General features: G+C 34.1%; 2 pseudogenes; both read left to right on the top strand.

Annotated features, from left to right (window-relative positions):
- The window catches only part of LOC145105263 (protein phosphatase 2C 51-like), a 35490-nt pseudogene extending 27136 nt beyond the window's left edge, over positions 1-8354 (top strand).
- Positions 8355-15453: 7099 nt separating this feature from the next.
- LOC145105262 (putative protein phosphatase 2C 8) lies at positions 15454-16575 on the top strand (annotated as a pseudogene).
- Positions 16576-16986: the final 411 nt, after the last annotated feature.

Raw genomic sequence — 16986 nt, 5'->3', positions numbered from 1 at the left:
TATATGAATTTTGTGTTATAAAATTATGCAACATATAAATTGACATATATTAAACCATATACGTTGTTTATAAAAGAATACATACATACATTGATACATTATATATGTTGTTATACTTCATGTATTTACATACATTATATTAATATATTTACTATTAAAAATGATATCGAAAATGAAAGTCAAGTTGTTTAGAATTTAGACATTTTTAATTTACCCGAACAATTGATTTATATTTGAGATTGTATTTTCTTAAAAAAACTTTAAATAATTATTGAAATTTATGATTATTTAACTAGACATATAGAGTTAAGTAAACTGTTAACATGTTTTATAAAGTGTTGCGCCCAAACCACCCCCATCCATATTACCTTACAAAAATATTTTTTTTAAGAAAAAAAAATATCTATATATTCAACAATTAAAACGGCACTATTTTTTTTCTTTCAAAAAAGTCACTCATAATTTTAAAAGGTTTTAGAAAAAACAATTCATATTTAAATAACTATATTAAAAAAATAAGGTTTTTAATTTTTTTTCTTCAGAATACAACGTAATTTCTGACCATGAAACACAATTTTTTAATAGCTATGGGTGGGAATGATTCATTTTTTTGTTAAACCAAAATCAGATTGGAAATTTTGATTTTTTATTTTGGAAAATACCAAACCATTGGTTTTTTATTTCAGTTTCGGTTTTTCGTTTTTTTTAAATATATTTTTTGGGGTTTTTTTTATTTCATAGATTTCTTCATCAACAAATGTTGCTAGAATTTAACAAAAATAAATAATTTGTTAAAACATAATACAAGAGGAAGTTTGTTCACATTTAGTCATTGAACTTTTTTAGAGGGAAACGAACTTTCGACTTTGTTCACATTTAGTCACTAAACTTTTTTTCATTATTTATTTGTCACTGAACTATTGAAATTGTTCACATTTTACCCTTATGGTCGGTTGTTACCGGTCATAAGGGTAAAATGTGAATAGTTTCAATAGTTCAGTGGCAAATAGATAATGAAAATAAGTTTAGTGACTAAATGTGAACAAATTCGAAAATCTGTTACCCTTTCAAGTCATTATCCCATTTAAATATAAATAACTTACTAAATTAAGCACTAGCAAAAAAATGTTTCAAACAAAACCTAGTAGATCAATACCCATTAATGGAATCAATAATTGAATGAGCCCTACAGCCCAATAATACAAACCCACTACAAATACTCATTCTTTTCGGCGTTTTGGGTCGTTCGGGGCTGTGAGGATCAAAAAAACGATGCAGATTGCGGGGTCTTTTCAAATCGTTGAATTTTGGGAAATTGATGCAACGGCCCTATTATGTATTGCGACTTTATCCTTTCAGTTCTTAAAGTATTTTTCGTGCTTTTAGATCATTAAATTTGTTTTTGTCAAATCAGTTTAATCATTTTGGACATAATGAAGGGGTAACCCGGTTACCCCTTTGCCACATAAACATTGACCCATAAAGTCAAAATATTCCATTTCCTCAATTATTTCTCCCAATGAGACGTAGCTGAAAACAAAAAGTTGAAACTTTTCTCCATTTTTTTATCGATTACTCACATAACTTTTCTTCAAATCTTTTTTCATTAACTAAATCAATCCCGACACCCAAGAAGAGAAGAGGAGAAATTAGAATCTTCTTCATCTTCCCGAAACAAGAACCGTCAATCGCCACTCACTTTAACACTAATTGTCTGGAGCAAAGCTGCATGTGGCCTTAACTACATACCAAAACCATCGAATATCATCGACATCGATGCTCAAGATATCGACAACGAATTGGCTGAAGTCGAGTATATCGAAGACATATACAAATTCTACTAACTAATTGAGGTTTACATAATGAAAGATTTGATGTGTTTGTGATGCAGAATGAAAGCAAAGTTCATGACTACATGCATTCACAACTAAAATTTAACGACAAGATGAGGGCGATTTTGATTGATTGGCTGATTAAGGTTCACAACAAATTCGAGCTAATGAATGCGACATTGTACTTAACGATCAACATTGTTGACCGATTTTTGGCGTCTGAAACTATTGCTATAAGAGAATTTTAGTGTGTATGAAAGATGTCGTATGTGTTTCTCACTCGGTTCATCATAGTCGCCGCAACCCCACCGGAGATTAACATAAGTGTTTAATTCTGATTCTGAGATCTTTAACCCTTTGGTTCTGATTATGACTCTGATATTTGGAATCTAATACAAACAGATGGAGCACATGATGTATTTCTACGTTGAATTAGGGATGATGTTGGTCACTTCACATCAAGGATGAACTGTGCACATAAAATGTTCGATGAAATGCCTGAAAGAAGTCAAAGGATGTTTTCCTGCCAAATACCTAATCAACGTGGCCCTCATTTCATAAAAATATTATTATGTGGCATTTCATTTAATTATATGGCCTATTAACCGGTTACAACAGGTACAATGACTAAATGGATAGGTCACTAACAAGTTTGTTCACTCATAAAACACATAAATAACTTAAGGTATTGAATGCATACATGTGAAATACTTAGTAGGGCTGTTGCGTCATATTCCCTTGAATTTTTACCAATGATGTTGAAATATCTCCAATTCGCCTTTTGTAAAAAATTATAAATCACAGATCGTTTGGATTTACCAATTTTTTTCCTGATATCTACCAATCTGTTTTCTGCTTTTCTCACTTTATGTTCCCAAGTTCTAACTTCTCCCTTTCTCCTCATATGTATCACCGTTTGCCTCTCTCTATCAGAATCATTTGTATTCGTCATTGTAAGGCTAAAAAAGGGGGCATGGCCTTTGTGCCTCTGTTTATTTAAATAACTCTTTATTAAACAAATTAAAATAAAAAGGGTAAATTATACCAATGGTCCCTATGGTTTGGGGTAATTTGAGTCACTGGTCCCTAACTTATTTTTTTTTAACTCGAACGGTTCTTATTTCGTATTTTTTTGCACGCTTGGTCCCTGGTAAAGATAAAAAGACTATATTGCCCTTTTTATTAATTTTTATATTTATTTATTACTTATTTCTTATTTTATATTGCAAAATGTTTAACAAATGAGGTGGGTCCTACCTCTAACCCTCACTTTCGCCCATCGGCAACCAACACCTCTGTTCACCATAGTTACCACCACCAATCTTCGTATTTGTCGCTTACCTGTATACCCATATGGTCATGTTCACTCACCATGAAAACATAATGATCACATAACCTAAGTCAAGAAATCTAATGACACAGTGCATTATGATAAAACCCATGCAATGAGATTTTGCATCTAAACCCAGAAATCAAAATTAAAAACCGATAAATCAAAATCGACACAGTGTTGTGATGAAACCACCCTTCATGCTCAAGTTTTTTCATCTGAAACTATAAATCCAATTATTTATGAAATGAAGAAGATCGATGATGAACCCAATCGAATATTGTTCTATGTGAAAAAAAGAACATGTGATGAAACCCATCCGAGAAGAAGATCAATGAAATCGAAAAGGTAATCGTCTAACTTCTTCCGCTCTCGTCGGTTTATGGATTTATTTTCATCAGGTTTGATTTTTGGGTGTTAAAAAAGATCTGAAAACCGAACTTAGTGTTATTGAGGATTTCAAATCGCGATCCGTAAATCACCATTAGCGATTACCGCGGCTTCTTCCAACGACCAGGTAAAGTAGAGAAAGGGATCGATCGATGGGTTTTGTAGGTTTGTCGATGGATGGACGCAGGTTTGTATGTGGTGTTTTTGGAATGAAGAAATCAGTGAAGGTCGACGGTACAGTGAGCGGAGAAGGAAGGGAGTCATCGGCAGCAGCTGAAGATAAGGAGGGCGTTGAAATCTGATCGATTAGACAGAGGTCTCATATCCGGCGTCGGTGTTGGAGCTTATCAAACTCCCTAACATCCTCCTCTTCCATCTTCGTCGCCGGTGAGAGTAGTATCACCGATGTTAGGGTTCCTGGTTATTGATCTTGTATGAAAATGCTCCCTAAGAAGGAGGAGGCGGAGGGAGGGAAATGATATGGTCGAGGAAGACGAATGGGGGAAGGGGGTGTATGTTGTCCCACTTTTTTTATTAAATATATTTATCATACATAAATAAGAATGTCACACCCCCGAACCGGGACGGTGGAAATGTCCGGGGGCGGGTGACTTCATATTGTAATATCATAACAGTTGATTATAAATGAGACATAACAACCAAACATCATACATTCCAGATACCAACATGCATTGTTTACAACTTTGAATTTTTTCACAATATTACATCCAAAAATAACACAATGTATGATGTTTCAAAAATACAACAATTATCCAAAAATCTATAGCTGCACACCTGCTTACTGAGTCCCTGAGAATACAAGTCGTTTTGAAAAGCGTCAACATAGAATGTTGGTGAGTTCATAAGCATATTTATAAGAAAACTTTGTAACATCTTTGTTTATAATAGGTTGTAAAACTCCAGAAAATCCCATATTTTCTATAAATGTAGTTTGTGAGTCTTGTTCCAAAATTATGTGTATTTGTATGCATGTTCTTCATTTTCCTTTATTGGTAATTGAAAAGAGTAAAACCCCAAAAAATCCTATATTTTCTGTATATAAAAGTGTTGTGGACTTACAAACCCTAAGTCATGAGTGGTGAAATTAGTTTACAAAATAGACAAAACATAGTTGTGTATTTTATAAAACTAGTAGAGTGCATATTCTTTGTAAATTCAAATAATGTTGTTATTCCCTATGTGAGTCGTTATAACCATACTAATATGACTAACGTGCCTGTCTTGACGTTCTTCAAGCGTCGGTTTCTAAAGATACTTGTCACCCTAGACTGGTCCGTCTAGCTGTAGCGAACAGCTCAGATGTGGGGGTGTCAACCCCGTATAGATCTATACACAATTACCTCGCTCTCCATCTAGGAGACTCTGGTTATAACTACAGGACTTACGATGTACGCTAGGTAGGTACGGTGAAGGAGTGTCTCAGAAGAGTCTCAACAAAATTTACGCGAATTTATAGAATAATGTATACGATGTTCTTAAGGTAAGTTTATAACTGCGGTTTTATGACTCGTGCATATTCCGGTCGTAAGAACTCTGTTTTGCTCACCGGTTATATTAATTTATTTATAACGATAGTTATAAATGATTTCTAATATCTTGATAATCTTCATAGATGTAAAAATAACATATTACCCTCGGTTTTAAACCATACTAATAATAATTTTTACACATCTCGATTTTTCCACAATACATATAAAACTTAAATTTTTATTTTTGTTTTATGTATTTATGCAACTTTAGTGGAAAAAGATGAATTTGTCCATTTTTACTACAATTGTCAAAAATAACCCATTTTTACTACAATTGTAAAAAATAACCCATTTTTACCACAATTGTCATAAATGACCCATATTTACCAAAATTGTCATAAATGACCCATTTTTACCAAAATTGTCATAAATGACCCATTTTATCATATTTGTCATAAATGACCCATTTTTCATATTTGTCTTAAATGACCGATCTTTGCCAAAATTATCACAAATAATCCATTTTACGAATGTTGTGGTAAAACTTTATATATTCAAAAATTTACCATTTTAAGTGTAAATTTCCATTTTTTTCAAGCTTTCATGACCAACAAATTTGATCTAACATTTTCCTTGACATCATGGTGATATTATCACACATTAGGGAAAACATTTTTAACATAACAAACAAACATGTGAGCTACACAAGATAAATTAGATTCCAACAACTTGAGACTTGTATAAATCTCGAGTTCATGGACTTTTAGCATGGAATCATAACATTCCACACACATAAACATATAAAACATTCACATGCAATCAAATATACAAAGATTCTACACAAGACTAGACTTGTATCCTCCCCCAAAAAGAAGAAAAACTCGAAAATACAGGGTATGAAGCTCACCTTGAGGATTTTTCGAAGGGTAGAGGGAGATGGAGAAGGTTTTCGGTTCTAGCTTGCCCTCTTGAAGAGATTCTTGAAGTTATGGTGTTCCAAAAGCTTAAACACGAAAATGGAGTGAAAGAAGAAGAATTTTTTAGTGTAAAACTTGGAACAAGACAATGGAGTTTGTTATAAACTTACCAACTTTGTGAAGCTTGGATGAAGTCTTCTTTGAAGATCACACACACTTCACACAAAATCTTAGAGAGAGAGAGGATGAGAGAGTGTAGAAGGTTGAGAGGAAATGAGAAGTGGAAGTGAATTTTTGAAAGGAATTGTGGGGAGGGGAGGTGCATTTGGCCGATTAAAGAGAGAGAGATGGGAGATAGAGAGATGCATGGAAACATGTTGGGCAATACACTCACTTCCTAGATGCATGCAAGATAATATCATTGTTATATGTTATGTAATTGTGATGTGTCAACCTCTTGTGTTTTTCCTTCTTTTTTTTTTTGAAATGGGCTAACCGAGTTTGGAGAGGTATTCGGCCCAAAGGTTGGCCCAAAAGATTAATGGGCTTCGAACTTGACTTGGCCCAAAGAAGTTTTCGGCCCACAAATGTTCTAGAAAGAGTATTGGCCCAATTAAAGGGTTTTCAGTCGAAAATAGGGCCCAAGTGTGAGTTTATGGAATTTAAATAAGAACTTTTGGCCCAATAAGGCCCAATAGTGATCTGCAATACCGAACGGTGTGCCCTTTGCGATTGCAGTTGGTGCACTGTAAGTCTCGGCATGCGCCGCTGTGGTGGAAATTGCATTTATCACACTTTGGTAGAGTGCTTGTGGACGTTTCCGCCGTCTCGGTTCGGGGGTGTGACAAAGAAAAAACTAATTATTAAATTAAAAAGAATTAAGAAGGGCAGTATAGTCTTTTTAGGTCTGGCAGAGACCAAACGCGCAACAAACATATATCTTACGGACTGTCCGAATTAAAAAAAAAGGATTACAGACCAGAAGCGCAGATTACCCCAAACCATAGGGACAATTCGTGTAATTTACCCAAATAAAAAACGTTTTATACTTATCATTCACGTACCTTGATACATGATACACATAATCTCTGAAACTTATGTGTACTTCTTTTATGACTGGGGTGATAGGTGTTGTTTTCCATACTTGACCGCCAAAATCATGGATAATCCACCTTTTTTACGTCACTATATTATTGTCTATATCTCCATGTTTGCTTATACATGCTTGTTTCAATCATTAATCCAAAAGAAATACATGTTTATTTGTGAATTGGTTTTCTTCTGAACATGATGATCAATAATATGGATCACGCGGTTTCTTTATGGTCTTCATAGCAATTGCAAGCAATTTGTTGGTTATTCCGGTAAATCAAACACTATACTTGCTTATAGGAGGAGAACAGGGCTCCGAAGGTTGAAGGTTTTATTAAGTGCAGATGACTCTTTATCTAATAGGAGGCGGTTTGAGAACACCGAGAAAGAACACATTGACGATTTTACTTGGCAGTCGTCGCTAATTAGGCGGATGAGAGAGATGGAAGATGTTGTGAGTATAGAAAAAACGTTTTTGATGAGAAATCAAGGAAGTTCGGGTTTTATGGAATTTATGATGGTCATGGTAGTTCGCATGTTGCTTACGCTTGTCGTGAGCGGTTATACAAGTTGTTGGCGGAGGAGGTGGATATAGAAAATAGAAACACAGCTGAGATGAATTGGGAAAGTTTGATGGTGGAAAGTTTCACTAAGACTGATGAGGAGTTGAATGAAACTGACCTTGTCGATTCCATGGATTCCACTACCGTTGTTGCAGTGGACGGTGATAAAGAAATGGTGGTTGCCAGTTGTGATGATTCAAGGGTTGTTCTTTCAAGAGGTGGTGTCATTGTGCCCTTATTGGTTGACCATAAAGTAATTATTTATTAACACAATTTTATATCTTTGTACTTTAATTTTAACCTTAAAATATTAATGAAGAGGTTGTACATACATCAATCCAGATAGACCCAATGAGTTAGAATGAATCAAACTTTCTAGGGGAACATTAATTGACTGGAATGGGTTACATGTTATTGGAGTTCTTGCGACTTCAAGATCAATAGGTGACCGACAACTAAAACCATATGTAATTACAAAACCTAAAGTTATTGTGAACAAAAGAGATGATGCAGATGGATTCATGATCTTAGCTAGCAAAGGATTATGAGATGTCATATCTAACGATTTGGCATGTCAAGTTGGGTGAAAATGTATTGATGAATGGACTTGTCGAATGACATCGTTGAAAGAACACCATAGGAGATCGACCACTAATGCAACTGCGTTCTTAACAGAAATGGCAATGGCTCGTGGAAGCAAAGATAATATATGCATTATTGTGGTAAATATTAAGCATTAAATCTCTCGATGATAAACATGGGTGGTGTCTTTATTAATAATCACGCCATTTGCGTGTATTTGTTTATCTAACTTTGTTCGTAATAAAATATATCGAATACATAGAATATAATGAAGTCTTTGTAACACTGTGTGTCATGTTAAACAAAGGTATATGATTTATTCGGTGATCAATCTAAATCTTAATTGAGTTTCTAAACCACACTAGCATCTCCAGAAAAGGGTGAGTAGTGAGTAAACTCTTTTCGCTGACTTGTAAGTGAGTTTGAACCATTGGACCGACCTTCAGACGTTATTTGTGAAGAAAAGAAGAAAAGAAGATATGTGAAATTAGGTTCGATGCAAACCCTATATTTGAAACTCAGTTTTGCCACATAAGATCTGATGTAGCTTCCACATCATAATATTGTCATGTCATTTATTTGGTACTTTGCTAGATCGATAGTAACCGGTCAATTGGTTGACATTGCAATAAAATTGTAAATGTAATGACATAATTGAGAAAAACAAAACACGGTGTCAAAATCAAAGTTTTGATAAACTTAGTGACTTCATTGCATTTTGGAAAAAATGGTCACAGGGAGAACAGGAAGAACCGGTCATTTGATTGATATTGCAACAAAATTGTAAATTTAGTGATTTAATTGAGAGAAAAAAGTTACGATGTCAAAATCGAAATTTTCGTTTAACTTAGTGACTTTATTGCAATTTGCGCTTTAATAGAAACTAAGTTATTTATAATACCGGAGGGTATGTAGCAGGGAAGGAACCGCGGGAAAGAAACCGCGACCGAAAACACAGTATTGTGACCCCGGTTTAGCGTGTGTGGGATCGGACCAAGGGGAGGCTACCTTACCTCCTCTCTCTTCACCCCATTGGCCGATTTTCTTTCTTTTTTTTTGGAAAAAACCCTTACAATGGTTATTTTTTGAATATTATATATATATATATATATATATATATATATATATATATATATATCTTTTTACCATTTTACATACCTATAAATAACTCACTACTTTCACCTTCAAATTCACACATTCTTTCTATCAATTTCTCTCTATTTATTGAAAAAATGAACCCCAACAATCCAACCCCTAAATCTGATAGAAGAAAAAAAAAACCAATGTTTTGAGTTCAAGTACCCCAACTCGAAACATTTTCACCATCGATCCATCCCAATCGGTTTATCGTCCCCAACTTGATGCCCCTATTCAACCTCCTCCACAATTCGAATACCAAAATGTTAGACAATACTACCCCATGCAAGTACCAAATGTTAGTCCAAATATGTTCACCAACTTTGTCGTTTTTCCCGATCAACTTTCAGCAAATGAAACCCCACTTTACCAATCTCAAACTCAAAGCCAAACACCACAATACCAAAGCCTCTATGAGTCGGATGACGAAATTATACGAGAAACTCACCCCCATCCCCACCATGCCGCAAAGGAAAACAACAAGTGGAAGAGACTACAAAGCATAGGCCAATAACATGGAGTCCCCAAGAAGAGCTAGTGTTGACAAAAGCTTGGGTTGACATTTCGGAGGATTCAGCGTAGGGAAATGCACAACCGGGAGATCATTTTTGGCTTCACATTCTTGAGAGATTTCACACGGAGTTGAGTAAAGATGAAGAGTACCGTACCAAACACCAACTCAATTTAAAGTTTCAAGAAATATCGAGATCCTTTTCAAAAATGAACGGGTAGTACAACAACCTAAAAACCCAACGGACAAGCGGTCAAGGAGATGAAGAAATTTATCAAGAGGCTTTGCATTTTTTTCGCGAGGATACGAAAAAGACATTCAAGTTTAACGAGTCTTGGAATTTGTTAATTCATAGTCTAAGGTGGACAAAATACGAACAAGACTTTATACTACGAGGGGGACAATCAAAAAGAACAAAAACAGGCTCCAGTGGATACACAACTTCTTCCGATACTCGTGTCGGGCTAGATTTAAACGAGGACGATGAACTCGAGCTAGAAGAAATTGTCCGACCTCTTCCAATGTATCAGATTTTAGCATGGAAGCAGAAGAAATGCAGAAAATGAAGGAGACATTTGATCGATACAATCTGAATTTCGTTGAACGTTTTGTATTCGGCAAAGAAAAAGAAGCGGAAAAAAAGGAGCACGCGGAAAGACAAGAAATGGACGATATGAAGTTCTTGATGGAAAACATTGATCATCTATCGGGGACTGATCCTCAAGCTAGTTTTGAAGAAGAATGAGAAGTTCATGAAAAAATATTTTTTGTAGATCGTTTCGTTTTTTTTAAATATAAGTTGTGTTTTTTAAAATCTTGGTTGTTTTTTTTTAAAATTTTTATAATCTTGGTTTTTTATGTAGTTTTTATTTTAAATAATGAAGTATTTTTATTTTAATTACTTTTAAGTTTATTAATCATTTTTAAGGAGTTATATTTATTTTTTTTAATTATAAATCTTAAAAATCGATTATTTTTATTTAAAAAAAAGTGAAAGGTAGTTAAATGTGAATTTTTTTTGCCTTTTGGTGAATGAAAGTTAAGTGACTGGAAAACTGATGTGACATTTAAAAAATAAAAGGTGAAAAATGGGTATACCCTCCGGTCTAAGTCTTTAAGGCTATCCGGAATGAGTTAACACCCACACGTGGATTTCCTATGTGGTAAACCAAGTCACACGTGAACACCGTCCCAGTGTCTTGGCTGTGGAGTGACCATGGAGACGGATGAAGACGGTGCATTTGATTGGTTATTCCTTATATTTTCGCTCTTTCTTTTTGCCCTTTCACTATCTATCCATCTGTGAACATCATTTCCACAACCTATGTGGCCTCACATTTACTCACAAACCACGACCATTCTTTTACATCACACATTACTCTTCGTGACTTTGTGTTTCGTCATCTATAGGAACCCAACACTTGTAAACAAAAAAGTTTTCTAGTTAATTAAGTAGTAAATTGTATTAGAAAAACACATTTCAACCAAATTATATTTTTATTGAATTTTTTTTATATATAACTTAAATTATTAAACTATTATATTTATATCGATTAATCTCTAAATATGATAAATGCTTTTTATAAACTTTTAAAATATTAAATTTGCCTAAATCTTATTTATTTTTTAATATATTTTTAACATTTTTATGATTATTGTTAGCTATTTAAAATTACTTTAATTATTAAAAAAAATAGATCGACCATAATACTTGATGAATCAATGCCTATTTCGTTCTCCTGTCATGGAGACGTTGAACATCCCTGGAAATTCAATCGACATCGACGTCTGCTCCTCCACACAATCGACGCCTGCTCCGCCATTCTCAGCGACTTCATCGTCAACGACTTCATCATCAGCGAGTTCATCATCATCGTGCTCATCACACCAGGTGATCTCGTGTACACTATTTTTTAGGGAAAAAAAACTTGAAAATCAGATCCTTCTAACTGATTAGGGTCTCTGTTTACACTATATTTAGCTAGTTCATCACCACATTCTTCCAATTCCATTACACCTTCCTGCAATGTAGACAAGGTTACGTTGAATAACCCTGAGACTATCAAGTTGCTTTCTTCCTTAGGAAGTTTTAGTTTTCCCCTTTTGTGACCAATCTGATGGCATTACAATATCATCTTATCTTTGCATTAGAGGTCCAAAATCAAGGTTTTTCTAGGTTTTTGGTCCCTTGGAGAACTTGAAAAGACTGTTTTGCCCTTTTTATTTTTATTTTGGAAATTTTTTATATTTCTTTTAATAATTTATTAATTACAAAATAAAAATAAAAGTATTATTCCCCTAGCCACGCCCACCCCACGTTCTCTCTTTCTCACCCTCTTCATCTTTTCCAACCATCCCTCCTAAAAACCCTAAAATCCATAATCAACCCCAACAACTTTGATTAAGGTGAGAGTAGGGCTCCGATCTTTGTCTCTTTCCATAATGTAAACCCATTCTTCGGCGATTTCGAGGTTTTTGCAGTCCGGGCAGGAGAGGAGACGATACCAAAGATGCGAATTAAACAAGCGATGGCGAGGTCGTCGGACAATCCAGCGGGAGAGGAGATTGGTTGTGGGTTCTGTCGCGTGGTGGTTTAGATGGGGTGTGAGTGGCAGCATCGGTTTCTTCTACAACATTCTCTTCATTACCTACAAATATACCACTTCAAGTGATCTCCTTTAACTTGTAGCCTGAAACCGGTTCCCTGGAAATCATTACACATATTTCGATTAACAAGATATCTCGATTCAGATCTGTTAACAACACTTTGTATAAAAAAAGTATGTTCATCACTGTTTTTGAAGGAATCATAAAGAAACTCGCATCTCAAAGAACACTGTATGACTGGTACTTCGATTGATGCAATTTGGGGAAGGATGTGGGGATATGGAGTACCTGAGCTTCAAAATCATCTAGATCTTATTTCTTAACAACATTTCCAGTGACATAAACAACTTTTTCAGGAAGAATATACATTATATAAGACCCACTTAGTTATCTGAGTAATGGGAATTAGTTGAACGAATCTTGATTTGAGAGAGAGAGAGAGAGGGGATAATCCTTTTCTTTTTATTTTTAAGTTAAATTGGTATAAAAATAATTATAAAAATATAAAAAGGAAATAAAATGGCATAACCGTATTTTCAAGTTTTTTTGGACCAAAAACATAGAAAAACCTTGATTTTGGACCTTATATGCAAATGGAAAAGTTTTTGGACCTCATTCAAAGTTTTTTGAATACCACAAGGACCAATCTTACAGTTTTGTCTCCAAATAAATTAAACCTTTTTGGAAAGTTTACATTTTCAACCCTAATACTTGATCACAACATTAACGCATCTCAACTTCCATCTGTTATGTGTATAGTAACATCAATTTGTTCAATTTGTTTGTCTTGTATAGTTGGTAGACGTATTGAATTTCATCTGGTAATTGGTCTATACAGCTCTATGAATATCAATATAACATGGGCCTTCTTATCATTGAGAAAAAAAGAATCGGTGTCCAAAAACAAACAATTTGAGCAAGCATAATATGGTTACATTGACAATTTTTTTTTTCATATTAATTCGTCTTGAAAAAAGTTGAATGCATAAAGGGTTTTATCTTTATTTATTTTTTTATCGAATGTTACCTACTTTCATGTATTTTATTCGTTAATCATATAAATAAAAGTTAAAGGATAAAAGATTGATTAAAAAAGTTAGGTAAATATGGTATTTTTGATTATTTATGAAGGTACCTATGGTATTCTAAAAGTAGCTTTATAATAAAGGTATAATAGTCAAATTGATAAAAATAATTATTCGATTTGGTTATAAAATGTTGTTTCTTTTGGCAAATATGATAATTAAGAAGCTTATTTAGGTATACCTGATAATTACATATTACTATATTATACAGGGCATAGATAATATTTTGATGTTTATTTAAGGGATATATGAAATTCTCCATTTTTAATCATAATTTAAAATCGTCATCTAATACTCTGCATTATATATGATATTTTAAAAGAGAAAATTGCAAATTTAGCCAAATACACTAATTACTTTGTGGAAAATAGCAAAAAAAAAAAAAAACAAAAACAAAATTGCATTTTTAGCCACTAAAATCGCAGATGGATATAAGTCATCTGAGATTTCGTCTTCCCATCTGCGAACGTACAAGTGGCTAAATCACGTCGATATAAGCCATCTGGGATTTCGCATTCTCATCTGCGAACGTACAAGTGGCTAAAGCACGTCTGTGCTTTAGCCACTTGTACGTTCGCAGGTAGTTTTTTTTTTTCCGCTATATATATATCTCCTTTTCCGGCATAAAATCGCAGATGGACATAGTCCATCTGCGATTTCCTCTCGTTTTCACCTGCGATTTTTTGGACTTTTTTTTACTATGAAATTGATAGAGTTTAACTACGAAACAACATTATTATATATAAATTTATTCAAGAAATTATCATTTTTGTTGTTATTTCTTTGGAAAATTTGTTTAAAATGTTGTTTCGGGATTATTGAAGAAATCGTCCATGATGGCTCTAAGAAAATCGCAGGAAAAGAGAGTTTCTCTAAAAAAGATAGTGAAAATGAAGAAAAAAAAACGTTTTTATACTAATCTCTACGAAATCGCAGATGGAATACACAAAATTGCAGATGGACTGTTCCATCTGCGAACGTACAAGTGCCTAAAGCACAGAACGTTCGTAGATGGAAATGCGAAATCACAGATGGGCTTAATCTATCTGCGATTTTAAGGGCTAATTTTGTAATTTGGGTTTTTTTGGCTATTTTCCACAAACTAATTAGTTTATTTGGATAAATTTGCAATTTTCTCAATAAAAAATCATCTATTTTTGGTACTTGTTTCCTCCAAAAATCACATCATTCTGATAACACAATATTGAGATTTAACACAAATAGCCTATAAATAAAATTAAATTTAAGTAACTTATTAGATTTAACACCGGCAAAAAAATGCTACTAAAACAAAAACTAGTGGATTAATACCTACTAACGGAATCAATCAAATTATAGCCCAATAGCCCAATAATACAAACCCACTACTCCACTCCAAATACCTAATTGTCATTATTTTTGGCGTTTTGGGTCGTTGGGACTTGGGAGGCAGCTGAGAATCAAAGAAACGACGTGCAGGGTCTCCGCAAATCGTTGAATTTTACTAACGATGTTGAAATATCTCCGATTCACTTTTTGTAAAAAATCGCAAATGCAATTCATTTGGATTTATTACCAAACTATTTCTTCCCAAGTTCTAACTTCTTCATTTTATCCGTTTGCCTCTGCCACTAGTTCTCTAGTGAACTCTTTATTAAATATTAAACCAATTAAAATAAAAAAGATTCTGTAATTATTTATTGGATTGGAATCCAACTTGAATCATACACGTACCTTGATACGAATCTGTGAACCCTACTTACGTGTACTTCCTCTGCTGGGGTGTGTTGGTTCTGTTTCCATGCTTGACCGCCGAAATCACGGATAGGATAGTCCACCATTTTTACGTCACTGTTTTGTCTCGTCTCTCAATCTTTGCTTATATATACTTTGCTTGTTTTCAATCATTAATCCAAAACACATATATGTTATTGGTGAACTGGTTTTCTTGTGAACATGATGATCAATAATATGGATCACGCTGTGTCTTCACATCTTTCATCGTGCAGTTGCAGACAATCTGTTGGTTATTCCAGTAAATCAAACGCTGTACTTCCTCGTAGGAGGAGAACAGAGCTCCGACGGTTGAAGATTTTGTCAAATAAAGATGACTCTTTATCCAATAGGAGGCGGTTTGAGAACACCCAGAAAGAACACAATGACGATTTTACTTGCCATTCATCAGTGATTGGGCGGATGAGAGAGATGGAGGATACTGTGAGTATAAAAAAAAAGCTTCGTTGATGATAACTCAAAGGAAGTTCGATTTTTATGGCGTTTATGATGGTCATGGTGGTTTCCATGTTGCTTATGCTTGTCGCGAGCGGTTACACAAGTTGTTGGCGGAGGAGATGGATATAGGTAACAGAAACTCAACGGAGATGAACTGGGAAAATTTGATGGTGGAGAGTTTCAGTAAGATGGATGCGGAAGTGAACGAAACTGACCTTGTCGATTCCATGGGCTCCACCGCTGTTGTTGCAGTGGTCAGTGATAAAGAAATAGTGGTTGCCAATTGCGGTGATTCAAGGGCTGTTCTTTCAAGAGGTGGTGCCACTGTGCCCGACCATAAAGTAATTATTTATTAACACGATCTTTTATCTTTGTACTTTAATTTTAACCTTAAAATATTAATGAAGAGGTCGGACATGCATGCAGCCAGATAGACCCGATGAGTTAGAAAGAATCGAACTTTCAGGAGGAAAAGTGATCAACTGGAATGGGCTACGTGTTCTTGGAGTTCTTGCGACTTCAAGATCAATAGGTGACAGACAACTAAAACCATATGTAATTGCAAAACCTGAAGTTACTGTGAAGAAAAGAGATGATGCAGATGAATTCATGATCTTAGCTAGTGATGGATTATGGGATGTCATATCAAACAATTTGGCATGTCAAGTTGTGCGAAAATGTCTTGGTGGATGGACTTGTCGAAGAAGATCGGTCAAAGAACACCTTAGGAGACTGACAAATAATGCAGCTGTGTTCTTAACAGAAATGGCAATGGCTCGTGGAAGCAAAGATAATATAAGCGTTATTGTGGTCGATCTTAAGCGTTAAATCTCTTGATGATAGACGTGGGTGGTGTCTTTATTAAAAGATATGGAGTACATAGATTATTATGATTAGAACACTAAAACCAGTGTTAAAGAGTTGCCTTCTAAATGTTTATATATATATATATATATATATATATATATATATATATATATATATATATATATATATATATATATATATATATATATATATATATATATATATACCGTTTCCTATTTGTTATGTTAACGTAAAGAAAGGTTTTAGAAATATTTTGTATTGTCAGGATGATAATAGGCAGCATCCTTGTGTTTTGTATAGAAGTGGGATTAATAACAAGTCCTTGTAGCACCTTGTGTTATGTTAAACAAAGGTATATGATTGATTCGATAATCAATCTAGATCTAAAGAAAGAAGATATATGATCAATTA

The sequence above is a fragment of the Lactuca virosa genome, chromosome 4 (assembly GCF_052849685.1).
Source record: "Lactuca virosa cultivar CGN04683 chromosome 4, Lactuca_virosa_CGN04683_v6, whole genome shotgun sequence".
Taxonomy (NCBI): Eukaryota; Viridiplantae; Streptophyta; class Magnoliopsida; order Asterales; family Asteraceae; genus Lactuca; species Lactuca virosa.
Note: the sequence above shows the minus strand (reverse complement) of the source record. Positions and strands in the feature narration are given on the sequence as shown.